Here is a 27,436-nt window from a genome sequence, read left to right as displayed (position 1 = left end):
TTTTCTATAATGATTTCTCTTCCTAAATGGATGCTCATTCTTTTCTTTCTCCTCCCATTCCCACCCATTTCTAAACTGAGGCAATTCAGGTTCAGAATTGCTCATGCTTTTTCCTCATATGGGGTACGTCTACACTACAGCGCTAATTCGAACTAAGCTAATTCGAACTAACGCATCTAGAACTAAAAACTAGTTCGAATTAGCGTTTTGCTAATTCGAACCAGCGCGTCCACACTGATTAGACGCAGGGGCGCATTTAAGGGCGGCTGAAACCGGTTCTGGCAGGGCATCAGGTCAGTAATTGCGTTGTGTGGCTGCTGTCTGAGGCTATCTGAGGCTCGTGCTTAAAGGGACCCCCCTGGACAGCCGGTTCTCAGCTTTTCCTGCTTGCTTGCCAACCTCGCCGAGGGACAGCAAAGCGTTGGTCTCTGTGCCCATCTGTGTCAGTGCTTCCCTTCGGGGGGGCCGCCGCAGGTGGCAACATGGAGCCAGAGCTCGCCCTGCACCTTCTGGTGCACTTTCTGGACTTGCTGCTGCAAGCCTGCCAGCAATGGCTCGAGGCTGCCTGGCACCACCTGGTGAACGTCAGCCCCATGCCTCTCCAACTGGCCGCCCTGTGGGCCGTGGAGGAACCGTGGCGGCACCCCAGCACCGGCGTGCCCCGCTGCATTTGGTGTCTGGACACCAGCAGCGACTGGTGGGACCGCATCGTCCTGGAGCGCTGGAAAGACCGACAGTGGACCCAGAACTTCAGGATGAGGAGGGACACCTTCCTGGAGCTCTGCGAGTGGCTCGCCCCTGCTCTGCGCAGAAGGGAGACTCGCATGAGGCCCGCCATCCCCCTCCAGAAGTGGGTGGCCATCGCCCTCTGGAAGCTCTCCACGCCGGACAGCTACCGATCCGTCGGTAACCAGTTCGGTGTGGGGAGATCCACCGTCGGAGCAGTGCTCATGCAGGTACGGCACTTGCCGGCCACTGCGCTGGGGGAGGAGGGGGCTGCAAGAGGGGATGGGCCACCCTAGGGACAAAGGGGGGGCGGGAGGAGGCAAAAGCGCCCCACACCAGAGGGCTCGGATTGTCCCGGCCGTACTACACGCCACCAGGGGGGTTGCTTCCAGGAGTGGGGCGCGGGGCACTGCCAGGGCACGAATGCTCCCAGCCACCCGGGTGCCCCACTGATTGGCGCTTTGCTGTGTCTCTCTCCGCAGGTGGTCAAGGCCATCAAGCGAGTGCTGCTCCGCAGGGTGGTCTGCCTCGCCGACCCGGACGCCGTCATCCGGGGATTCGGCGCCTTCAGCTTCCCCAACTGCGGGGGGACCATCGACGGGACGCACATCCCCATCCGTGCCCCGGAACACCAGGCGTCCCGTTACGTGAACCGCAAGGGGTACTTCTCCATCCTCCTGCAGGCGGTGTGTGACCACCGGGAACAGTTCACGGACATTAATGTGGGCTGGTCCGGCAAAGCACACGACGCCCGGGTGTACCGCAACTCCTCCGTGTGCCAGCGGCTGCAGGACGGGACCTTCTTCCCCGACCGCCACATCAGGGTCAGGGATGTGGACATGTCCGTGTGCCTGGTGGGGGATGCCACCTACCCACTGCAGCCCTGGCTCATGAAGCCCTACACGGGGCACCTCAATCCCTCCTGCCAGGCCTTCCATGCCAGGCTGACCAGGGCCTGCATCGTGGTGGAGGGGGCCTTCGGGCGACTGAAAGCCCGCTTTCAATGCCTCCTCACCCGTCTGGACCTCGCCGAGCACAACATCCCTCCTGTGGTGGCAGCATGTTGTGTGCTCCACAATTTATGTGAGAGAAAGGGGGAGGCTTTCCTGTCAGCCTGGATGGCTGAGGCTGACTGCATGGCTGGACACTACGGTCAGCCCCGCACCGCCGCCGTCCGGGAAGCCCAGCGGGGGGCCGTCCGGATCCAGGAAGCCCTGCGGGTGAGCTTCCATGTGGAGGAGGAGGACTGACCTCTCCCTCCATGCCCCACTGGGGCCTTCTTCCACCCTTCCCCCCCTTCTTCCCCTTTCCCCTCCCTACCTACTGTCAAATAAAGACACCTGTTTTTCAAACAAAAAGTCTTTTTATTTCACATAATTGGGGTGGGGGTAGGGAGGAAGGAGGGTGGGAGAGGGGAGGGGGAAACCTGGGAGGAGGGAGCTGGAAGGGGAGGGAAGGGAGGAAGGGAAAGGAATGCTCAGGGGTGGGGGTCCGGCTGCCTCTCCTGTCTCGCAACACTGTGGGTCCGGGGGCGTCGGTGGGGAATGGTTGTGGAGGGTGGGGCAGGAGGGACGGGGGTGTGGAGGAAGCAGGAGCAGGAGCAGGAGGGGGAGCAGGGGGAGCAGGGGGAGCAGGAGGGGGAGCAGGGGAAGCAGAAGGGGGAGCAGGGGGAGCAGGAGGGGGAGCCAGAGCAGGAGGAATTGGGAAGCGGTCGAGCAGGCTCTGGAGGTGGCCTTGCAGGGCACGGCCCTGCTCCTCCAGTGCCTCCAATCTCCTCCGGCGCAGCCTCAGGTCCTCCTGGACCCAGTGCTCCTGGATACAGAGCTGTTGCTCCATGAACCGGAGGTGCCACCTCTGGTACTCCTCCTGGTTCCTGGCTCTCCTGCTGGCCTGGGCGCGGACGGGTGCTGCAGGCGGGGTGGTGCGCCCTGCAGTCCCAGGTGCTGCGTCTGTGGTGAAACAAGAACAGCTGTCAATTACCCCAGGGGCCCAGTGTGTGAAACCCAGCTCCCCTCTGCAAGGCCTGGGCCCCTGCTGGATCCCCAGCTGCTGCTCCATGGTGGGCAAGGCCCAGGAGCACGGTCCCTGGGCTCCCTCTCGCCCCAGCCCCCTGTACACATAAAGGGAGCATGATGGTACTCACATGTGGATGCCTCCCCGGCCTCGGACGACACAGGCGAGCGGCTCTGTGGGGTGCCTTGGGGGTCCTGGGTCCTGGGCAGGCTGCCGGCAGCCCTCCTGCTCCTCTTCCTCCTCCTCCTCCTCCGTGTCTGGGAGCGGTCCCTCTGCCCCGGGGTCTATCACGTCCTGGGGGGCAGGGACGGCATGAGCCCCCAGGAGGCGGTCCAGAGCCAGAAAGTGGGGGCACGCCTCCGGGTCGGCCCCTGGCAGGCAGGCCTGGGAGTAGGACTGCCGCAGGTCCTTGATTTTGCAGCACACCCGCTCCCGCTGCTCCCTCTGCGCTGGTGGCCCCTGGCAGCCATGTGGCCATAGACAGCCGCGTTCCTGTGGCTAGTGTGGATATCATGGACATTGGAGGCTTCCCCCCAAACCTCGATGAGGTCCATGATCTCCGCACTAGACAACGCGGGTGCCTGCCTCTTGTGGCCCCGGGCAGGGTCCTGGGAGCCGCCAGGCTGGTCCCGGGGAAGAGGGGGAGGGCTGGGTGTCATCGGGTGGCTGGCTCATGGGTGTCAGCTGCTGGGTGTGCTGGCACGGGTGCTGGCAGCCTTGCAACTTGCACAAACTGTGTAGCCAGCCCGTGGCCCTATAAGGGCTCCGGGGCCGGGAGGGGGGCAGTAGAGTTTGCCTGGTGTTGGCCAGAGTGGCCACCAGGACAAGCTGGGAAGGGCTAGCCTCCCACTAGTTCGAATTAAGGGTCTACACAGCCTTTAATTCGAACTAGTAAATTCGAACTAGGCTTAATCCTCGTGGAATGAGGATTACCTAGTTCGAACTAAGCACTCCGTTAGTTCGAATTACATTCGAACTAACGGAGCACTAGTGTAGCGCCTATGAAAGTTAGTTCGAACTAACGTCCGTTAGTTCGAACTAACTTTGTAGTGTAGACATACCCATGGAGAAGAAGCAGCAACATTGTCAAAAATCAAACATTAGAAAGGTGGTTATGAAACAGTTTGTTAACACTCCCCCTAACCCTGGATTCTGCAAACACACACATTTAACTTTACAATAGACTTTAGAGGGATTAGTCATATAGTCATGTGTGTCAAGTTCAGCATCTGTTTATTTGCAGAATTGGGAATAATATTTATATGTATCCCATAATGATTTGTGAAGCATATACTTGCTCTGATTAAAGTAGTATGTATACATTTGCCTGTGTAACAAAGGATTAGCATTTACCAGATGTAACTTTATTTTGTCTTTTTTTCAGGTGAAATCTCAGGCCTTTAAAAAGATATTGCTGATCTGAGTCCCTCTGATTTGTACCTCTACAAACAGAATGAAGTAGAAAGGTGTTCTGAGAGTATGAAATGCTTGAATGTGTTTCCATCACATATAACAAACAAGATTACGCATCTGAGGAAATAGCAAGCCACTTCTTTCAAAGTTGGCAGATGTGCCAGAAAGGTGATTGATTAAGTGATATTGGAGGCCTTGAGAGCCTCCCACCCCCTGTAAAGGAAGGAATTTATTCCCCTTAGGGGAAATAGAACATTTTGAGTCTTTTCCATCTGACTAGAAACATATTCCCACTTATGTAACATAAACATACATGATAAAAAGTAGATGCTATTCTGAAATTGAGACTTTCTCATAAATATTTAGCTTTGTATAGCTTGTTGTTACTCTGAACACCAAGTACAGTCACTAAAGAGACAGTGAAATAAGTATGTGTTAGGAAGTAAAATATGTGCTCTTTTAATGGCGCCATCCATTCCAGATCTTATCCATAAGTGCAAAGACACAAATGATAAAGAAAAAACATGTGTAGCAAAGTGATGAGTGTTTTTGAATAAACACATTTTCCTCCATGACATAAAACAAACAATACTCTCTTCACACAAGCTGCCTCTTGTTCTTTCTATACGTGCAAGCAGCTAACTTCTCATTTGCGGGAATATTCAGTGGCCGTTACTGGTGTCTTTCATCCCTTCTCTCAAGTAGCAGTAATCGCTGTAGAAATAGATAAAATATCAGTAAAATAGTAGGGGTGATAAACTTGTAGGCTTTCTTCATCTGAATCAAATATTGTTGTAAATGGTCACTGGCGTCTTGCTTTCCTCCCATCCTCCCACAGCAAATGGGATCGCTCAGGTATGGAACTGGGGACTTCTTACTCTACAGTAGGTTTGCTCCTGTCCCCTAGTTATTATATCTGCCTGGTTTCCTCATCTGTATATTTGCAGCATTCTATAGCTACATCAAACATCATTATTTCCCCATTCAGCAGACCCCAGAAATTATTTTCAACACAAATTAAAAATAAAAATAATTGTATTTGCTAAGATTAACACAAAGAGCTTTGTTCTGTCTTGTGTTTCATCATTGCCAACTTTAAATATTTTCTCTATGAGCACTACTAATTATGCTTTATTGAACACTAACTTCCTGCTTTCTTTAATTCTCTGAGGACATATTTTTCCACCAAAGCCAATGGGAGTACTAGTTTGTGTCAATGTTACTCATGAAGAGTGAAAGTTGTGGAAGTAGGAACTTAGTTTGAAGAATTAACTCAGGTGCACAAACACCAAAAGATAGATAGCAGATAATAACACAGGCCAGGAACTCTGAAGACCTAAGTTCAGTTTCTAGCTCTACCATACATTTACTGGAGGACTTGGGATATCTTCTCTGCCTCTGTTTCACAGCTGTAAAATAGAGATGATAGTCTTTTTTTCTGTCTTGTCAATTTCATTTTAATCTCTTCAAGGCAGAGCTGACTCTTACTATATCATGTACAATACCTAATCCCATGGGCCCTGATCAAAAGATGCTATTGTCATATAAATAATCATAATAATAGGATTAAATATATTGGTGACATTACCAGGACCCAAAGGATCTGCTGTTATTCAAAAATAATAATGTTTGCATGGTTGGGCAAAGTTTTGAGAAATGCTTAAGTTGTATAACTCAAGCATCTTAGTTCTCCACACACTTTTATTAAGAACATGTCAGCACTTTTGTTATCTCATTTTTCATGAAACTATAATTAGCATATATAAAATTCACTTGGGGCTGGAACTTAGCATAGAAAGTCTCCTCCGTAAGCAAAATTGCTTACCAATTTGTAAACAAAAAGCTTACCTTAAGCTTTACTAGTAAAAAAAACCCCAAAAAGACAAAATAAAAACAACAGAACTTTCTAATTATTCTCATTTTCCCTAGCACAATAGATTCCTCTCACTTTTCAGATCCCAGTGGAAGGAGGACCATGTGTTTAGTAGGCTCTGTGCAGATGAAATTTACGTCTTCCTTATCCTGTTTTCCATGTCTTCTTCTTTTCATCATTATGCTCCTTTTTAAAAATTCACTACCTTCAGATTTCCTATAAATTGTAGCTCTGATAAAGGTTACTAACAGGGGGGAAAGAAGGTACAAAGGGAGTAGCTGCCCTGAGGTATGATCATTTTAAAAGGCCCAAGGTTCTGGGCTGCCACTACAGTCTGGGTGGCACTGAAGGATGGCTACCACTAGGCCTACCCCTTCCAACCTAGTCTCTGCCCCTTCTAGAGGGCCCAAAGCCAAATCCGCTCACATTGCCCAGGGCCCGGCAAAGTCTGTTGCTAGTTCCGGCTCTGCTGTAATCAGGGCAATTTTGATTAAGCCATAAAAAACTTTCTGCAGCTACCCGATGATAAGCACTGGCCTCGCTTGTAACCATGTTATTTTAGCCTCTTCAGAATTGTTCCACCTATTATGCATCCCCTCCCCTTGCTCTATTCTCTCTAAATCTTTATCTAGGCCCAACTCCTGAACGGACTTAGGCAAGTGCTTAACTGAGTATTTAGTTCATTTAGGCTTTCTGATTTCAATGGGACTAATCATAATGTTTAAAAATAGGCCCTTGCATAAGCCTTTGCAGATTCAGGAACCTAGACTGCACTTTCTTTTGGGCCAGTAATCTGTCTTTATTTGTTCCATGATTGGCAAATGATGATTACAATTATGAAAAAGTCATCTTACTATGTATTTTAGAAATGTGCACCTGTTTGTCTGTCCATACGTGAGTCCATGTGTTCAAGAATTCCTTGTACACAGTAAGGGTTAGGATCACCAAATTAGGTATGCAGGTTCCTCTTATCATAACTTAGGAAAAGGTAAGTGTTTGGTTGTGCCAGTACAATAGGATGTTCCTGGAATTCTATTGCTTCTTATAAAATGGAAAAGGAGGGGTTTGGCAGGAGGGACAGTTATACCAAAGAATGACCACAGGGGGCCAATTGCAGGGACCAGGAAGGCTATCATACCATTGGGCCAGCAAGCATGGATAAAGGGATAACTATCTACTATATATTTCAGAGTGTTTGTCTGTGTATCTGTCTGCTCCCCCAGCCAGGGGATATGCACCCCTCTCCCAGCTATGCCCACTGGACTTTCAGTAGCCAGGGAGAGGCACTTCTCACCTGGCCCTGAGCTGCTGCAGTGAGAGAGGGCTGGGCTTGTCCTCTCTTCCCAGGGCAACCTTCATAAAGAACCCTTCAAGCCTAGCTCTAACCCAGAACAATGATTTAAATGAAGAAAAAGAACACTTTTGAGGTAAGAGCCCAAGCAACACTGGGTACATGTTCTAATAATATAATAAATAAATAATCATTTAAAGCATTCAAATATATACAAAAAACTCCATGGCCTGTCTCTGACCATCAGTAATCCTTAAAATTATTTCACTGGAATCTTTTATGGGTTCCATAATTTATTGATTGGCCAGTGAATGGATATTCCAATCAGCACATTTCATTGCACAGACACACACACTTGGGAAAATGTGCAAAACTGTACAGCAATAAAATGAGAACAGTCACTTACAGAAATCTGTTAGACTCTTCTGGAAAGGTCAGGATGTGAGCTATGTACATAGGAAAGCTGCATTTGAATGTGCAATGGGAAGAGTGAAGTGCCTATATTAAGCTCCACTGCTGAACAGTTTAACATAATAATCTGATGAGGCCTCAGATGAGATTGTAACATTCTGGAAAAGAATGACTTCACCAACCTGATAAAAAAGAGTGTTAAATGTAGCAGCACTTCTGGGTCAGCAAATATTGACCCCCTCGTGTGACTGGGGTATTGACTTTTTTCATCTTCATCCAGAGCATGTGACTGGGGACTGGCAATAAAGTGCAGTTACTGACCTTTCAGTCTTTATTACATTAAAATTTTAAGAGCGTGTCATCAAATGAATAAATTGCAAATAGAAATCACTGCTTTAGTTTTCCTTCTAAAATTATTTCTATTATTTTATATCTTCTGTTTTAGCCTATTTCCTTCCGAGTAAAAATATGCGCTTTAGGACTTCTCGTTTCTTAGGGTCTTCACCTTTCCTTTCTTTTTTTTCTCCCCAAATAGATCAATGATAAGAATTGGTCAGAAAAATAACCACATCATGTTTTGGACAACAGTTGAGAAATATTTTACAAAACAAGAGGTCCCCCCAAACTTGCCTGCTTTTTTGGCAAGCTTAACTATGAATAAGAAATGAATATGCTTAAGTTAGAACTATGCCAACATTCAGAACAAGAGATAAAATGTTTTTTCATTTCATAACCTCCCATTGCTGTGCCTACACATTTACTATCTTTTACTTATGCAGAGTACATTTGACCTTTTTCATCAGATGTATGGAATCAATTAAATAAGACATGGAAAAGTAGCAATAGTTCATCTAGACTGTTCCCCATGAGTGAACTTTTCTTTCTAAAGTACATTTTCTGGTGCTGTATAGCATATATTGTAAATGGTGACCATTTATTACAACCAATTCAAGTCAAATTTTAAACTCACCATTAATAGTTAAAGGTAACCAGTCTGAGAATACACTAATATGTTTTATTTATTTTATGTCTTCAAATAGAAAAGCCCCAAAAGCCCTGCTAATCTCATATTTTAGGACAGTAGTACTGTTTATCTTATATTGGGGGCTTAATTGTAAAGCAGATTACTCACCCATGTCCAATCCAGCCCTTAGTGCATGGTTAAACATTATAAACAGTAGAATAACAAGTGAAAAAAGAATGTCTTCAAGCATTAATTTTCAGACAAACACTAATTTAGGATACAATTTATTAAACTCTTTCAATTTCTGAATGTTATCAGAATACAGAATAATGAGTGAAATAACAGCAAGCTGAACTCACAGATTTTTGCTCTTATGTGCAAAAATTCATAAACTAATTTTTGTAATATTTGACCATCTCTACTTTAGTTACACATGGGATATTCTTAAACCTTTAGATGAGCAATCTTTTTCATATTGTATATTTTATAATCTTTTTTATTACATGGTGAATGGTACTATGTAAAAAAACCCTTAAGAAACATTAACTGGATAAATTTCACTCAGTTGTGGATGTGCAGTTGGGGCTGGAATTTATATTTGAAGTTATATAACTGCTGTGGGACCTGTACCAGCAAAGTATGCAAGCATTCACTTAAACTTCAGCCATTTTCTTATATCCTATTGATTTCAGTGATGCGAACGGAATACTTAAATTTGAGCCTGTGATTAAGTATCTGTCCGACTCAGGGTCAAAATCATGTAAGAAAAGCTAAGTGTAAGAGATATTCCTCTTTATATGTTTGTCAAGAGTGCCTCTCAGTGATAGAATCATAAACTTGAGAGGTCAGTATGTTGCTAGAAACTTTTTGTAGCTAAATTGGAACGCATGATTCAACTGAAGCCGAAAAGCATTTTCATTGTTTTATGGTTTTAGAAGCCTGAGTTGGTTTTTATTATCTGTGTGTATAGTAGCTCCACCTATAGGTAAGAAAGCCGCTGAGTGAAAATTTTTCATGATGAAATGAGGTTTCATCAAAATCAAATTTTCTGCTGGAAAAGATCAATTTCAGTGAAATTTTCCATCAGAAAAATCATGAGTAAATGTTAACTTGGTCAAGTCAACATTGAGCTAAGTCCACCTGAGCCATTAGTATTATAGTTTCAGGTCCCCCACACTATCTTTCTTCCTTATTATTCCTTTTCTTTGAAGAGATGGAAACTTGTTTCTGCCTCGGGCTAAGAAACTGCCATGTTCACAGGAGTCCACTGTTTCTACTGGTTATAACTTTGGCAAATGTTCACAAATTTTGACTAAAAATTTTCATTCTGCGTGTTTGATTAAAATATATATATATATATAATTATTAATTATTATTATTATTTTGGGGTAGATTTTTGGCTAAAATGGTTTCCTCATTATCAAGAATACAGTTAGTTTCTGGATTAAGATTATAGCGGGAACCTCGGTTTTGGCAACATTTGAGTAATTGGCTTCAAATTGTAAGTTTGTATGTAACATATTTGTGCCAAAATGGATATAGCAATATATTGTCTATCCTCTCCATGCTGTGGGAACATCTTTCATACTTTGTATTATTTCTATTATTTCTTCAAAGAGTTGGATTATACATATGGCAGATTGTTTGTTATATAGTGATTTGGATTACTGAAATATTTCTCTGCTAAATATTTAAAGGCCAATTAACTAGAATCAGACTTCTTTTATACTAATTAGGGGTGCTGTATATCTGTTTTACCATTATACTCTGCATTTTCTTACAAACGCCATAGTTACCCTTATGCGAAGAAGAAAGTCTGGTTTTAAAATGTTTGCTAACTATGGATCCTAGCTATCTGAAAAATATGTGAAAGATATATACTCTCAAATACTGCATATAGTGATTGTGCAATATCCAATATTTAAACAGCTCTTGAGCAGGAGATGGCAGAACTGCTTAGGAAAGGGAACACTCATGTAAATGAGATCACTGCTTACCTATTCCCATACTGGTTCTGGTCCTTTCACTCTTCTATGTGAGATAGAGCTATAATAACCCATTTCTTCTAGTAATTTTGGCATCTGGAACAACAGAGAAACATTCAGCACCAAGCCTATGGGGCCTTTTCATGATGCACAAGGAAAGGTCCCATAGCAGTGGCTTTAAATGGATACACTGAAGTTGTGGAATGTTCCTGTCAGGGGCCTAGAGGTGAGGTTTTAGGTGCAGGTGTGATGCTTTTTCAAGCCTATTATGCAATTGACAAAAACTGTTGTACAAGGGGCATATTGGTCTGTGAGCTGAAGCCTACTCCATGTTCACTCAGTAGTAGTAGCTCCTGTACAGTGGAATTGGGAGCAGCTTTCTGTTCCAAGTTGTGCAACATGGCAAATGGAGTCATGTGGCACTGTGGCCCTGTGTACCATGTCACAACACTACTCACTCAAATTTGGGCAGGCTACTCCTCTGTCAGGATATAGAGAAGTCGCTTCAATCTTGTATGCCAAGTCACAGCTGTCAGAATCAGGCACGACCCCAGCTGTCACTGCTTGGTGAGTGCAGGGTCTTTAAAGTGCTACATAGTCCTGTTTTTTGTTTCAGCTACACCAGACTAACACGGCTACATTTCTATCACTATTCTCCAGCCCACAGACCATTATGCCTCTCTCCCACCCCCAGTTGTAAACTCTGGCTTCCTTCACTGATGAAAGACTCCCCCGTTTCCATCCTATTCACTGATTATGGCAAAATAAAATATGCACATAGGTCTGGTTTCGTCTTCCTGGCTATCATTCAAGAAGAAGCTTCTTCAGACCCTGTAGCATCATTAACAGGTCTTTCTCCAAGTGCTATGAAGAACCATTATAGTGCTAGAATTTCAGGATGCTCATGTCCAAAAAATGGGTTGCCATAGAACAGGTAAGGAGGACTGGGAAAGGGCAGAAAAACTGGGTCAATTGTATATCCAAAAAAGAAAGTTCCTTTCTCAGTATAACTACTGATCAAATACTTTATGACTACAGAGTTCAAGGGGTTTGGCCCCATAAACACATACTCCAGTCTCATTGACTTGACGTTCATCTTGTGCTTAAGTACTTGATTGAATAAGAATGGTTTTAAGCACATACTCAGTGGCATAAAGAGCTTAATTTGATTGAAAATAGTCCAATTATTGGAAATGAAAAAAACTGTTTATAAATCTTATTATAAAACATGTAAAATTCTATGCTTAAATGGATGGCAAAAGCCTATTTAAAAAATTAAATTCCAAAAAGTAATAACATAACAATTAGATACCTTCTTAACATTAATATATAACATAGCAAACTATCTGTAATAACTACTGAATGTTCAGATTAATACAGCAGCAGGACACTGTTGAAGATTCAGAGATTTTTGTGTGTGTACAATAACAGTGCCTACACACACGCTAATAAGCATACCAGAGATCATCTTGATCTGCAAAAGGGATCTTACAGGAATCAATTCTTGAAACCCTGTAAAGGTATTTTTCTTGCTCGTAAATTTGTAACAGCCTCAGCTCTGAATATGTACAAACATGAATAAAACAGTCTCTCCTTTATAAAGATTGGGTTTTTGCTCTTCAGATTATGAGAACCTTTAATCATCTTCTCTAATCAGAATGAATCTTCCAAAGGCTGGATTTTTACATAATTGGAGGGTGGGGGGAGAATTTGCATTCACCTCCCATTGGAGATTCACAGGAAATCCACTTAGCACATATTGTTCCCAAAGAGCATTCTTGTCTGCCATATTCTTCAGCATTGTCTTTTGATCATTGAGGCCATAATAACACATAACCTTTACATTTAGTACAACGGACACCAAAGATAGTTAATGAAAGGATCTAGGAAGCAAAACCTGGTACTGCAGAACCTAGGACAGCGGATGGTCCCATAGTACCACCAGGAGACCATTCAGGGGAATAGCCAGGGAGCACTGTGGAAAGTAGACACAACAGGAAGTACCACCCAAGAGAACAAGAGTGACAATATCCTGTAGCCATCTAATTGGCCAAGTGCTCTATTTAATCCCATGGGTTGCCCAAGAAGTTGTCTGAGCAGCTACACACACTTTGTTTGGTCTCTGGCTTCTGACTCCAGCCTGATTCTGACTGTGATTCTTGCCTCCTAATTTCTAGCCTGATACTGCCTCTAGTCTCTGATTAGAGCCTGAGTCTGACTTTCCTTATGGGACCTGGACTAATGATAAGTCCTCCAATTCCTGCTTAGTGACTACGATCCTTGGTATGAATTATTCATCATGGCTATGACTGCTAGGGCAAAGTACTTACACTTAAACTTATTTGAATAAGTTTTTTGGGGCATATTGCAGGAAGCTGTCATATCTGTCCCAGGAAACCCTTAAAAGATCAGCCTCATGATCTTCCACAGACATGATTTCTTGAGAGGTTTCCCTTGCTTTTGCTCTGACTAAGAATAAAAAATACTGTGGGTGAAATCCCAATCCCTGTTAAGTCTTCATATTTCACCCTATGAAACAGCCATTCCTGCAATATTTGATATACCCACTTCCAGCAGAGCAGCTGTAGAGGCATAGTAAGATGAAAAAAGATATATCTCTCTATCTATAAAAAAAAATTCCTGCCGGGCGACAGAATTATGTCATTACACTCTCCTGCTCTCTGCCTGTGAAAGCCAGCAGAGAGAGGGAGGTTGGTGAGTGAAGAGAGCATGGGATGCAGTCCACTATCCTATATATATTTGTGAAAAAATAATCAACTTCTCTTGCACCTTAAACAACTTTTGGTTCATTTTATCTGAACTTCTTGGATAATAATATAGAATTGTCATGTATATTATCTACTATATATTTTAGAGAGTTCATGCATCTCTGTATCTGTGTGTCCGTCTGTCATTCTGATTGTTCAAGAAATCTTCCTAAACTGTAAGAGCAGCTTCCTCTTATTATAACATAAAGCAAGAACAGGGTTTGATTGTGCCAGGACAATGGGATGTGAGTGGAATGAAATTATGTTGCATCAAATGGAAAGGGATAGGTGTGATAACAGTTATACTCAAGAATGACCACCAGTGACAGCAAGCGCACCAGGCCTGAGGAGCAGCACTGGCCAGCCGAACAGTCCCAAGCACACTGGCCTGCCCCAGGGAGTAGCTGCTGGCTGCCGCACAGCCCCTGCTGTCCTGGGCCAACCCTAGGAAGAAGCCAGCAGGTGACTTGTGCCCCACCTCAGGCCAGCCCCAGGGAGAAACCACAATCAAGCCTACACTCCCCTGTGCCATGGGCTGGCCTTAAGAAACAGCTGAGTAGGCATCACAGCCTCCATCTCCCCAGACCAGACCCAGATTCAGGATAAGTCTTTTAGTAATATATAAATGATCAATATTGATGTATAAACATACATACTTTAAACGTACATCCCTGCAAATTGCCTATTTCTGAATATTTCTAACAGAGGTTGTCAAGTTATATCATTTCATACTTTTAGAAAGGTCATTAAAAATTCAATTTTTAAAGCAGATATATAGGGAAAAAAGAGAAAATGATGTTCCTAATCTAAGTGAAAAATAATTATTTGGTCTAATCTTAGGAAGACATGTTCTTAACAGCTAATTACTCTAACAATAGACAGATAATATTATGCATTAGGACCACATTGTCTTGCCTGCAAAACATTCAGTGGGACCACCAAATGATTGTGAAAACAAGGGAATTATGGAGGAGCTAAATGAATTCTTTGGGTCTGTCTTCACTGTAGAGGATTTGAGGGAGATCCATACACTGGAGCCATTCTTTTTAAGTAATAAATCTGAGGGACTGACCTAAACAAACTTGTCTACAGAGGAAATTTTGAGAAAAAAATTGGTAAATTAAACAGAACATATTGCCAGGTGCTGATGGTACTCTACAGAACTCTTGGGTGAAATTCACATCTGAAATTGCAGACTTATTAACTGTGGCATATAACCTATCTCTTAAATCACCCTCTCTGCCACATGATTGGTGAACAGCTAATATGGCATCAATTTTTTTAAAAAGGCTGTAGAGGCAATCCTGGCCATTACAAGTCAGTATGCCTAATTTTAGTACTAGGCAAATTGGTTGAAACAATGATAAAGAACAAAATTAGTTGGACAACGGTTTTGAACTGCATGACAGGGGATGCATCTCTCAGTAAATTTCCCAGTTCAGTTGCATGTGAAATATCTGGCACTAGCCAAAGTCAGAAGATAGGACACTGGATTAGATAGACCATTACTCTGATCTAGTAGGGCTGTTCTTATGCACCTCAGTTTCTTGATTGGTTGTGATACCAGCATGTACTGAAGGGTTTTTACCAGACTGAATAACTAGCAAAGATGACAAATGCCTTTGGGGACTCCAATATAGTATTACTGACAACTGGCAGAGTCCTGGAAGTGATACGTAATGGCTAAATAAGGACTGTGTTATCTCTTCCCAGTCCTGTCCTCAGAGTCTTTGTGATGCCAAATAAGTAATAATTTAGCTTATGTAGTACTAATGACAGTTTGTCCTGTTTATTCTTCATACTCCTTGCATTTATATATGTTGACAACTAAGATGTTGAACAGATTCTTTTTGCTCCTATTATAAGTGTCTAGGTTCCCATTTAGCCCTTTTTAATGCTATCTGTGGGCTTTTGTCACCTGCCCCTTTGAACTACTTTAAAGACATCTTTCCTAGGTTGGCAAGTCAGTGAATAAAAATGAACTTCCCCTTCTTTATCTGGTGGACCCTGTTTCTTTACTGCAGACCTTCTTTCCAGAATAACTTTCCATTGTTGAGGAAACTAAAACCTTCTCCTCACCACAATCTGCTCAGCCAATCATTTATCTACAGGATATTTGAGTCCCAATCTGGTACCTTCTCATCCATCTTCCCATCTTAGGGCAATGCAACCTGTGCGCCTCTACCCCAATTTCTTCACCCTAACTCCCAGAGCATTGTAGTTACTTCTGATATGCTCAGGCTGATCTGGAGGTATCATCAATGCCCCTGTGTATGAGCAGCATGAGGAAGTAGTCAGAGAGGTGGCTGAGTCTCAGCAATTTTTCCATAACATCTTCTGTGACATCTATAGCCCACATGGGTTCCGGGCACGCAGCACAACTTAAGTACTAGCACTCTATTCCTCATCTTCTTGGATGCAGTGGTCATTAGCATCTTCAGCTAGGGGGGTCTTCTTATTACCTCCTGTTGCCAGAACAGCATACCAGTTCTTCACTTTGAATCATGGGAGGCCCACTTAGTATGTGGAGCATAATCTAATGTGTGAGGAGGTCAGCAGCCGATCTCTTCTCTCCTCTGGTCAGCCATTGTTGGGTAGCATCCTCTACTCTAGAAGTTTCCATGTGCATCCTGTCAACAAAGTCCCTGAGCACCTGTGTGCTATGCAGATGAGCCAAGACTTTTTTCAGTTCTTTCAGCTAGGTTCCTGAGAGACTCCACTAACAGATGTTTCTCACACTGGGTGCTTCCCTCAGCCTGGCTTTTGTTGGAATGGATATGCATTCACATTCATGAGTAGAAGCCTGCAGGGACAGGACATATGATTAGCAAGGGGATTTACAGATGGAGGCAAAAGAAAAGCTATCAGAGATGTTGGCAACATGCCATTTTCCTCTGATTCCAGGTTCAACCGGCTGACTCCCTTACCTCTCCTAGGGTATGTCTACACTAGGAAATTATAACTTATTTTTGAAGTACAGGCAGTCCCCGGGTTACGTACAAGATAGGGACTGTAGGTTTGTTCTTAAGTTGAATTTGTATGTAAGTCGGAACTGGTACATATTGTAGGGGAAACTCTAGCCAAAAATTTTTTTTAGTTTTGGATAGCATAGGGAAAGGTTAACTCCCCTCTAATGTTTGTTTTGCTGTCTGTTCCCCTGTTCAGAAGATTTCACATCTATTTCTGTCCCTGTGACAAACTCAGGACTAAAGGAGTAACTCATTAAATACCAAACAGCTCTGCACCATGCTTTGAGCTAATAGCTTTATTTCCACACACCACTCAGGGTTCTAGGAGGAGGGTCCTTTTTTTGCTAACACAATGAGGCCAGCACTTTGTTTGTTTTGGTGGAGTCTTTGTTTGCCCAGGGAGCCCAGCATGAATAGGGGGAAGAGGGGCGGAGAGGCTGCTTTTGTCTGCTGTTCGGCAGCCTGTTGCTCAGGGGAGGGGGCAGCCTGTTGCTGGCAGGGGGGGAGGGGGGAGGCGTGCAGGATGCGAGGCCGCTGGGGGGGGGGGCAGCGGGCGTGGGGAGGCACTTTTCCTCTGCCCGGCAGCTCTGCGGGATCCCTGTCCCTGTGGCCAGCTGCTGCAGGCAGAGGCCAGTTGGAGCCGGCCGAAGAGGAGGAGGAGGTGGATTCTAGGACCCAGGTGAGCGAGCCCCGGGGACGCTGCTGCGCTCCGGGAGCCCGGCATGTATAGAGGGGAGGAGGGGCAGAGAGGCTGCTTTTGTCTGTTCGGCAGCCTGTTGCTCAGGGGAGGGGACAGCCTGTTGCTGGCAGGGGGTGGGGGGGGGCAGCGGGCGTGGGGAGGCACTTTTCCTCTGCCCGGCAGCTCTGCGGGACCCCAGTCGGAGCCGGCCCGAGGAGGAGGAGGATCCTAGGACCCAGGTGAGCGAGCCCCGGGAATGCTGCTGCGCATGTGCGGGAGTTGCCTCACCCCGTTCGTATCTAGGGATCCGACGTAAGTCGGATCCACGTAAGTCGGGGACTGCCTGTAATAACTCCTGAAATAACTATTTTGAAATAGTATGTCCACGCTACAGGGAAGCTTCAAAAGAAATCCAAGGCAGGTTCCCTTAATGTGGATGTGCATCCTAACTTAAAGCCCTAGGAAGCACTGGGGAGTAATTATTCTGAATGACCCTGAGGAGTATGATTTGGAAATATCAGGAGTGGAGTGTCCACACTAATGCTATTTCAAAATAACTATTATTATTTATAAAAAATAAGTGCTATTCCTCATGGAAAGAAGGAGTTACTATTTTGAAATAATCACCCTGTTATTTCAAAATTACAGGCTTGGTAATGTGGACTCTCTGCTTGTTATTTTGAAAATAGCCAATTAGACCGTCATAAGATTTTCAGGTCTCTCCTCCACGTTGGTCTTCTCTCCTGAGCCTCCGGTCTCTCACTCTGTCTCTCTCTCTCTCTTTCCTCCTCCTCCTACTGCCTCCCCCTCTCTCTAAGCTCTCCTCCGCCTTCTGCCTCTCTCTCTGTCTCTCACTCTCTCTCTGCTCTCCTCTGTTTCCATCAGGGATGCACACTTGTCCAGGCCCTGCCCCCTGGGCATGTACATCACTGCCCCAATCCCCTTCGTCTCCCACCTTGGCGCTCGGCTGACTTCTGCGCCGCTCAGCTGGGCCGCCGTGTGGGAGCAAGCAGCACAAGCGGCCGTTTGGGCCCTGCACTCCCCATGCAGAACGTTTGTGCTGCATGGGGAGCACAGACCACAACCAGATGCTTGTGCCCCTTGCTCCCACACAGCGGCCCAGCTGAGCGGTGCAGAAGTCAGCCGAGCGCCATGGCGGGAGGCAACAGCGCCGCCCAGAGGGAACAGCCAGCGTTTCAGTGTTACAGAGTCACAGACATTGGGCTACTAAATATACGATAAGGGGAGTTATTTTGAAATAACTCCCTAGTGTAGACCATGGCCAAAGGTGCCTTTGTCCTACTAGCAATGTGTCTTACCAACTCCTATTTCAATTTCATATTCCCAGTTACTCCTGCCCTGGAGCTGCTTAGTTATGTTGATATATTATATATTTGTTTACTGTAGAAAATGGCCCATTCCCTCCAGTGTTCCCTGTAAGATTTTCCATTCATGAGCAGGGTGAGTTTTGTCTTGTCCACCAATATTGAGGTCATGCATGCTTGTTCAGATGTGTGCCACCATGGCACCCAAGTTATTAACACACACACACACACATTTAAAATGTTATGAAAAAGAATACTAAATTAACAAGGCGAATGACTAAATGTTTATTTAATATGAAGTCAAATAAAAAGAAAAATAATACTGAAAAATATTAAGTAGCCAACGTTCTCTGTTTCAGTAGTCAACCCTCTCCTAGACCCTCCCCCAGTTTTTAATTCAGAAAAAATCAAGGTGAGGTTTGGAAAAAAGAACCAAAAAAGGCAGAATTCAGTTTTCATTTCTTTTCTAGTGATAGGTACAATCAATGCTGTACATTTTTTGGAGTTGTGTCACCAAAAAAATCTCACTCAAGTTCTTATGAGCTAGCATCAGTCTCTGATGGCCTGATTTCTAGAAGCACTTGGCATTTGTGCCAAAGCTATGTTTTCAAAGGAAGCACTCATTCTTTGTTAGTATTGTGCAGCTGCCTAAAACATGCAGCCCCAGCCCTGGACCCAGCCCACCAGAGCAGCTACTCCCCACACAGCTCCAGCCCTGGCCCTGGCCCACCGGAGAAGAGTAGATGCACCCTATGTGGCCCCAGGCAGCCCGAGCAGCTGCCTACCACGTGGCCACAGCCATGACTGCCGGAGCAACTGTCCACCACATGTTTCCCAGCCATGGCCCCATCCTCTGAAGCAGCTAGCCACTCACCCTCCAGGTCCAGGAAGAAGGTGAGTGCCACTCCACGGCTCTGGGAAGAAGGTGGGTGGGCTTAGAATTTCTTGTGTGCAGCTATGCAGGCATGCACCTTAGGGAGAACTCTGCTCCCCTCCCTCTGCAACTTTCATATTCAAGAATGGAAGAACCAGTTTTCCTCAGATTAAAACAAAAATATATCAAAGGAAACCCAGATTCAGGCTAAGACAAAGGCAAAGATTAAATTTCAGCTTGAAAGATAGGAGGGTCCTGAAACAGGGGTTTAAAATAAAATTGTTTATATAACCTTAATTATAACTGCTACCAGTGCTCCAGCTCTAATATCATGATACGGTGCATGATGAAACAGTCTTAGGCTATGTTCTAACCAACCACACTGAACTGTACTACTTTCCAATATGCAGACCATATACACACACACACACACACACACACACACAATACATTAACAAAATATTATTGCAGAATAAAATAGAATTTAGCTTTCTTTCAGCTGCTCTGGAAAAACAACATTTAATTCTTACTAAGAAAATATCCCACACTGACCAATGTGTCAAATATATAGTAGCTCAGATGAGTCATCTTAAAGCAATCTCAATAGTACAGTCTCAGAAAAGATTACAAAAATTGCTCATTTCAGCAGTCCCAGAAATAAGAACTAGAACATCATGTTACACTCACTTTATTGATTGTTGTCATGAAAAGGAAAGTATGAACTTCCAAAACTCAAAAGGTAATACAACCATAATGTTTAACTTTTTCAGGAAAAAAATGAGTTATCCAGAGAAAGAAATCCTGCAAACTACATGGAAAGAAAAAGAGGGTTCTTGCCAGGCTGGGGTAGGATAAAGATGCTCTTTGCAATAACCTAAAGGAAAGAAAACTAGCATATTAAATATAGACATGTTTATGGAGTCACCATTTAAGTGAAAAACAAAAACTCCATGTTCCATACATCTGAAACCCTCCTTATAAAAGTGGATCTTTGAATTTTGTCTCAGGAACAGCAGCAAGACTATGAAACAAATACAAAATTTATGCAGAAATGAAATATGGAAACCCGTAACCAATGTTCATTCCCATTTTTTAATCATTGCACAGAATAAATTTTGTTATATGCACCAAGGCATGTGCAGATGTGCGCCACCAATAGAAGCACATACTACTTGCTGTGAGAAGTTGTGCTTTTCTAATCAGCTGGATGGCATTTGATTCTCTCCCGAGAGGCCACCTAAGCACTCAACTTGCAGGGCACACTGCCTAGGATATTTGGGTTGGCTGCTGCTTTAACTTCAATAGAACAATCATCCCCAAGAGTTAAAAATGTCGATATTATGCTGTTACTGTCCAACATGAAATGGTTTTAAACAAAGTTTGGAGTTTGGGATAGCCTACTTAATACTATGGCAAAAATCATTGAAAATCCTTTACATTTTTAAATAATTATACAGAAAAAGAAGAAAAAATAGTTAAGCCATTTGAAATGTAAACCCTAAGAAACAGGCTTTTTTATATTTTTTATCTGAAGAGAGTCTTTAGAAATTAAAAATAAAACCCTGTCTAATAGTAGTATAGTTGAAATTAATGAAGACAATACTCTTTTATGTGGGGGGGGGAGAGTTAAAATCAGTTGAGATGCGTTGGAACACTTGTTATTAAAGTCTGATTCCACTTTGTAAAAGATAAAGCAAGACATGCAAAACAAGAAAGAAAAGAATGGGAAAGGATGACAAAGCAACTTTTCTCTTTGTTATTAATTCTAATTTGCCATCTTATTGTTGGAGAAACATAGGTACATCACACAGTCATAGCCTCAACTTTGAAACCTGGCAAACATATACAAGATTCCTCTGAAGCCAGTGCAGATTGTGGTGTCATTGGGGTCCTTCTCTCTGGCCAACCTGATCAGAATTCCTAACAGTTCCTAACTGTCACACTAGAATCAATTGCCTAGGGAGGTTGTGGAATCTCTATCTCTGGAAATATTTAAGAGCAGGTTAGATAGACATCTATCAGGGCTGGTCAAGACGGTGGTTGGCCCTGCCATGAGGGCCGGGGACTGGACTTGACCTCTCCAGGTCCCTTTCAGTTCTAGTGTTCTATGATTTTATGATTATATGAAATAAAGTGAGCATCTACACAGCAAACCCATTATTTCAAAATAATGTTTAAGTAACAGGCTTCTTATTCCGCATTCTGTAACCCTCATTTTTGGAGGAATAACACCTATTTCAAAATAGTTATTTTGAAATAGGTTGGGTGTAGACAGCACAACTGAAATTATATAGAAATACATGGACTCCTGGGATTCCCACAGGTGCTCTGGTAGCCACTCTGTCCACGCCCATCAGAGATCTATAGTTTCCCTTTCCCTGCAGCCCTTAAAACTGCAGTCATAGGGGAAAAGTCTTGTGGCACAAAGCAGGCCCGGTTTGCACCGTGCCACACATGGTGCAAACTGACTGCTATTGCTGCTGCCATGGCAGTTCCCCATACTCCCTCTAAGCCCCCCATGGCTGCAAGGGAGCCAGCAGCTGCTTCTGAAGCCCCTGCCCAGGGGCAGAAAAGGAGGGCACCCTTGTGGACTCACACGGAGATCCTGGATCTCATTGAGATCTGGGAGGAATACTTCAACATCCAGGATCATAGAATCATAGGGCTAGAAAAGACCTCAGGAGGTCATCAAGTCCAGCCCTCTGCCCAAAGCAGGACCAACCTCAACTAAATCAACCCAGCCAGGGATGGAGATTCCACCACGTTAACCCATTCCAGTGCTTCGCAACCCTCCTAGTGAAATAGTTTTTCCAAATATCCAACCTAGACCACCCCCACTGTAACATAAGACCATTGCTCCTTGGTCTGCCATACGTCACTACTGAGAACAGCCTCTCTGCATCTTCTTTGGACCCTCCCTTCAGGAAAAGCGGTGAGGAGTCCTGTGGCACCTTATAGACTACCTGAAGTGTTGGAGCATAAGCTTTCGTGGGCAAAGACCCAATTCATCAGATGCATGTAGTGGGTCTTTGCCCACGAAAGCTTATGCTCCAACACTTCGGTTAGTCTATAAGGTGCCACAGGACTCCTCGCCGCTTTTGCAGATTCAGACTAACATGGCTACCCCTCTGATACTTGACTCCCTTCAGGAAGTTGAAGGCTGCTATCAAATCTCCCCTCACTCTTCTCTTCTGCAGACTAAATAAGCCCAAATTCCTGAGTCTCTCCTTTCATATGCTCCAGCCCCCTAATCTTTTTGGTTGCCCTTTGCTAGACCAGTGCATCCACATCTTTTCTATAGTGGGGGGGGGGGGCAGAACTTGATGCAACACTCCAGATGTGGCCTCACCAGAGTCGAATAAAGGGAAATAATCACTTCTCTGGATCTGCTAGCAATGCTCCTCCTAATGCACCCTAATATGCCATTAGCCTTCTTGGCTACAAGGGCACACTGTTGGCTCAAATCTAGCTTCTCATCCATTGTAATCTCCAGGTCCTTTTCTGCAGAACTGCTGCTTAGCCATTCAGTCCCCAGACTGTAACAATGCTTGGGATTCTTCTGTCCCAAGTGCAGGAATGCACACTTGTCCTGGCTGAACTTCATCAGATTTCTTTTGGCCCAATCCTCTAATCTGTCTAGGTCACTCTGGACCCTATCCTTGCCCTCCAACGTATCTACCTCTTCCCATAGCTTAGTGTCATCCACAAACTTGCTGAGGGTGCAATCCATCCTCTTATCCAGGTCATTAATAAAGATGTTGAACAAAACCAGACCTAGAACCAATCCTTGGGGCACTCCAATAGAAACCAACTACCAACCTTACATTGAGCCATTAATCACTACCCGTTGGGCCTGACAATCTAGCCATCTTTCTATCCACACTACAGTCCATTTATCCAATCCATATTTCCTTAACTTGCTGGCAAGAATATTGTGGGAGACGGTATCAAAAGCTTTGCTAAAGTCAATGTATATCACATCCACTGACTTTCCCATATAATTTGATGCCTGGTGGTCAGGGGCCCAGATGGGTATATGGGTGCTATCAATGTTCTCCCTCCCTCCCCTCCCCCTGCAGTTGGGGAAGACCATGGCAGCAAAATCAGTGATGATGGGGTCCGTGTTACCCAGGGAAATGACTCTGCACAGCAGGATGGTGTTGATGGCCCTCGCCACTTGTAAAAAGAGATAATCACAGGTTTGCCAGGGCCCTTGGGAGTTCCTTGAGCCTAACCTGCCTTCCCCACACACACCAGGAGCAACCCCCAACTTGCCCCATCAGGGCCTTTTGAAGGTGGGACTGAAATACCTTCCAGGGAGGGAGCTTCAACCACTCTCCCACTCTTCCCTAGGGAACCCCATTCCATCAGTTCACCAACCTTCTGGGAAAATAGCAAGAGAGAACTGTATCTGCACAGCCACAGCCCTGATGGTCAATCTCCCCATGCCAAACTGGTTCCCCATAAATGGTAGTTGTTCGGTGTGATGAGCTTCCATAGTGGGATGGCGACCAACTTCTGGAAAGGGATGGCGGGTCGCATGTCAGTGTCCCATAGCCGAAGGGCAGAGGTGAGTCATGCACACAGCTCCAGGAAGGTATCCTTCCACATGTGGAAGTTCTGGAGCCACTCCATATGATTCGATCATACCACACCAATTCCGATCCCACCAGTCAGAATTGGTGTCCCCTTGCCAGAAGCATTAGTGCATTGTGTGCATGGGAAAGTGGGTGGGGTCATGATGCATGAACAGCACCTGGAGACAGGAGAGGAGAGAAGGTGCCCAGGATCTAGGTGGCCCGTTCCTGAGGGGCCATGAGGTCAGGAAGTGCAGCATGAGGTCTAAGAGCCATCGACTGCCTGGAGACAGATCTGGTTGCATGTCCGAAGTATTGTGGAGTCTGCAAGGGCAACCAGAGCAGGCAGTGAGAAGGCTTTGCTGTCCCTTGAGGAGGTAGGCAAAGGTGAAGAGCCTGAGACATGGCTGTACACGGAGGTCCCTTTAAGCACGAGCATCGGATAGCCTCAAGCATCAGCCTCAGGAAGTGACTGCTGTGCTGGATGCCCTGCCTGAAGTGCTTCCAGGGGCTTTAAATGTATTTCATGCTCCAATCAGTGTGGACGCTCTATTTTGAAATAGCTCTGCGCTATTTCAATTTGGCATTTCTAGTGTGGATGAGCTATTTCTAAATAAGCTATTTCAGAGTTTTTATTCCAAAATAGCTTAGTTTTAAATAAGTGTGCAGTTTAGATGTAGCCCAAGTTGACTCATGCATGACCTTAATGGAAATGAATGTTAATGGTTGTTTTTAAAGGGTTTTTTTCTCAGATTGATTTTGATGAGGAAAAAAGTTTATACTAAGCAAATATACAATGAAAATTGTTCTGTGGCCCGCTGCTTCATCTGGCTCAGTTCAGAAGATCTGGAGCCATTCGAGAGCTGAACTGGCATGCTCTCACCGCACAAAACTCCCACAGCAAGTGGCAGAGACCCATGAGGAAAGACACAAACAGATTTGGCCAATTGTCACAACTTAAAAAAAAATAGGATGTCTATAGAGGCATCTCAACCTCGTTACAATGAAAGGGTGGCAAAAGCTATATCTAGGTTTCTCCATCTCATGGACTGCTTTGGAACTCCACTTCATGTGACTTTCCAGTCTGACACACCACTGTGACTATGGTCTTTCAACCATGCACCAAATCTGCATAATATAATTCAATTGACTCACTACTTATTACACCAGTGTAAAGGAGTGTAAAGGAGAGGAGCTCTATATCCCACAGCTTTTTAAGACAATCTTTATGGAACAATGTAGACTAGTAATTGGTTTATTCCCTTCAGAGAATATCACAAACCTTTATAAAATTCCTGAGGATAAAGGTTTCAATTCTCTGGTTTACCTGAAAGATGTGTAAAAACTCATACAAGCTGGCAGCTTCCCCTTGGCAACATAGCTAAAAAGCACAAGTTAATGATACTGATGTCAAATATAATTTATTCTCATTAACTTGCCTTCAGACACACACTTCTTGCAGATAACAGGCTCCAAAGCATTCTTTCTTTTAGACAAAAATACCCAGTTTGGCCCAAATCATTCCTTTTTTTTCTGATCTGGCTCCATAAGGGTTGCAGATCTAGATTAAGGATGCACAAGTCCTTTAAAAAAACAGTATACTGGTTGATTAAAAATTAAATAAAGAGCTTTCCGTCAGAACATCAAAGTCATATTATCTCTATCTGAAATCTAAAGTACAGGTTTCTGAGGTGACTTGACTGATCATGATGAGCTTCTTAGATTCATATACAAATTTAGGAAGACTCATTTCCACTGAAATCAATACCTAGCCCTAAATGGCACTTCCAATTATATAGAAAAAAATTGTGAGACTATGTGGCATTGTTCAGAGTAAATTTTGAAAGGAAGATATTCAGTTTTGTTGAATCAAGCAATTGATTTGTATTCATAGTAGTCCCATACTAAAGCACTTACTTCCAGATTCCCGAGAAAGATCTTTTTTTAAAAAAGGTTTTTATTTGTGTCTTTCTTCCTCCAGAAGTAATCAAGCCTTGACAAGTAATCTGGTAAAACAGTCTGTTGACTTGATACCACAGACATAGTATTGTCTATCATCAATTTGGAGAAACATTAAAGTGTCTTAAAGTGAGCACCCATAGGATCAGAAAATCAGTTATTCAAAAGAAAAGGTCTCTAATTAATTGCTGAACAAAACGGCTGAATTGGACATGGACCTTAGTCCAGATTTCACAGCACAATGTTTCCTGTTGTATTCTGTTATTACTATGCTAGTGTGTGCAGTAGGAGTGTGATACCAGCATGCTATACCAGCAAAGAGTTCATGATGCTGCTTACACTAGCAAAAATTAACTTTTACCTCACAAGCACCTCTCCTAGTCCCCCCCCCCCCCCCAAGAAGCTAATGACATTCAATTTTGCTTCTATAATTACATTCTACTGGAGGTTTCTGCTGGCACAGCTATGTTGATCAGGGATCACTACTCATCACGCTCCAATTGAAGTCTCTGTTAGAATATGGATATTTGGGTCTGCCTGTAAAGGTCTATAACTTTAAGAATTTAGGGGAATTCTTATCACTCAGCTGTTTATGGAAGTCTAAAACAAAGAATCAAAATCATAAGTCTGCTTGCATATGGGCCTTCTCTCACCATGACAGTTTGAGGCAGTATTCTTTGGCTAAGGCCTTATTCTTTGGGTAAACAGCAGGGGCAGCCATAAGCTGGAAAGAGTAGGGTCACATCCTCACATTCCAAACCAGTCACGTTGAGTTAAGTAATATTACACTGCTAAGAAGATGATCCAATCTAACCATACCAGATAAAGGAGAGATCCCAGCATGTTTAAAGAATCTTAGTTTGATAGTTTCTGTCTGGCAAAAACTCTCAATAGTTGTGGTTATGAAACCCTCATTTCTTTATTGTTTTGTCTTTATGGTCTCCATTTTTTTACTGTTAATCTGTACAGCTTCTGTCTTGTCTTTAATTATTTCCATCTGCTGTATAATAATGTGATGGAATTTAATTGTTCAGAGAATTATATTATGATATGTTAGGCTTGCTTAGTACAATTTCAGTAAAACAGAGTATACCTGAGCAGAACTCAAATTTAACTGTATAAACTGAGATTAAACAGGAAGTAAAGGACAAAGGAAAATTTAATCATGTTTCTTGGAAGCAAAGAAACATTTTTTGTCTGTACTCAGACTTCTGGTCTTTTTGTTCTCTGTCAGCATGAAAAGAACCAGGGAAGAGGGCAAAGAGAAAGTCATCTAATAATCTACAGTGTAAATATGACCTAAGGCAATGGGCTATTATTTTACAATATAAATGAAACTGGTCCTTGAACAATATTGCAGGCCTCAGAATTTGGGTCCATCTGATTACAGCTTTCAAGCTACTAAAAGCCAAAAGGTATAAGATAATCTGAACCAAGATATAACATGAAAAATAACCTCTTATTTCCTTGACAATAATAAAGTTCCCTGAATAATTAAATTTATGAATATACACTTTTCCAAGGCCAGAAGAGACCATTGTGATTATCTAGTTTGGGGTTTTCAATCTTTTTCTCTCTCAGGATTCCCTGAAAAAGTTATAAAAGCTTT

This window comes from Pelodiscus sinensis, chromosome 3 (genome assembly GCF_052426305.1).
Source record: "Pelodiscus sinensis isolate ZL-2025 chromosome 3, ASM5242630v1, whole genome shotgun sequence".
NCBI lineage: Eukaryota > Metazoa > Chordata > Testudines > Trionychidae > Pelodiscus > Pelodiscus sinensis.
Note: the sequence above shows the minus strand (reverse complement) of the source record.